A 906-nucleotide genomic window follows, 5' to 3' on the forward strand; every position below is an offset into this window, starting at 1 on the left:
ATTAAAATTAAAATTAAAATTAAAATTAAAAAACAATTATCCCATGCAACTTGTTCCGTATTCCAAGTGTTCTGAAGGCATACAGTAGGGTTTGCCGAGAAACAAATCGAAAATGTAATCTAATCTATTACTGAGTGCGCAGCAGTTTGCGCCGATGCAGATAGGAAGAGCACACAAGCCAGTCATTTTGAAGCATCAAGACAAATAAAATCATGACACGGAACATGATACTTTCTTCTCTGAGGTTCATGTTTCCGGTCTGAGACTGTCAGACAGAATTATACAACCCAGAATGTGTGCAAAGAGTGCTCCTTCTATAATCACTAAAAGTCTAAAAGTCACTCACTTCAGTTCATCGCAATCTCACAACGTTCCATTAATCAATGAAGCCGTCTGCACTGCACAGCGAATTTCTTATTTACATCGTATCTACACATTGTTATAATGAGAGGATTCGCGAGCTTGCAGAGCTCATGAACACGCTGAGAACCGTTTGCCCAGGCTGTGTATTAAAGGTAATAATGTTGTAAATAATGTTGAATTTCTTGCACAGACCGATCGTTTCGCTTCATAAGACCTCAATATATCGTGTATTAATTTGAACTTGTCTGTATGTTTTTTTTTTTACCCTCAAAAACTGGCAGCGACAGACGCGCAGTGTATGAGCACAGTTTCAGATAAAAACTTCTCTGTTCTACTAAAGAAAAAAAAGTCACCTACATCTCGAATGGCCTGAGGGTGAGTCAATTAAAAGCAGATTTTCATGTTTGGGTGAACTATCCCTTTAAAGTTCTCCAATTAATGCAACTGCAAAATTCATTTTAAACATTTGTTTAATTAACTAAAAAAGACTAAGACTATATATATATATATATATATATATATATGTATATATATATATATATA

Source organism: Sinocyclocheilus rhinocerous, unplaced genomic scaffold, assembly GCF_001515625.1.
Source record: "Sinocyclocheilus rhinocerous isolate Xijiao unplaced genomic scaffold, SAMN03320098_v1.1 scaffold78, whole genome shotgun sequence".
Taxonomy (NCBI): Eukaryota; Metazoa; Chordata; class Actinopteri; order Cypriniformes; family Cyprinidae; genus Sinocyclocheilus; species Sinocyclocheilus rhinocerous.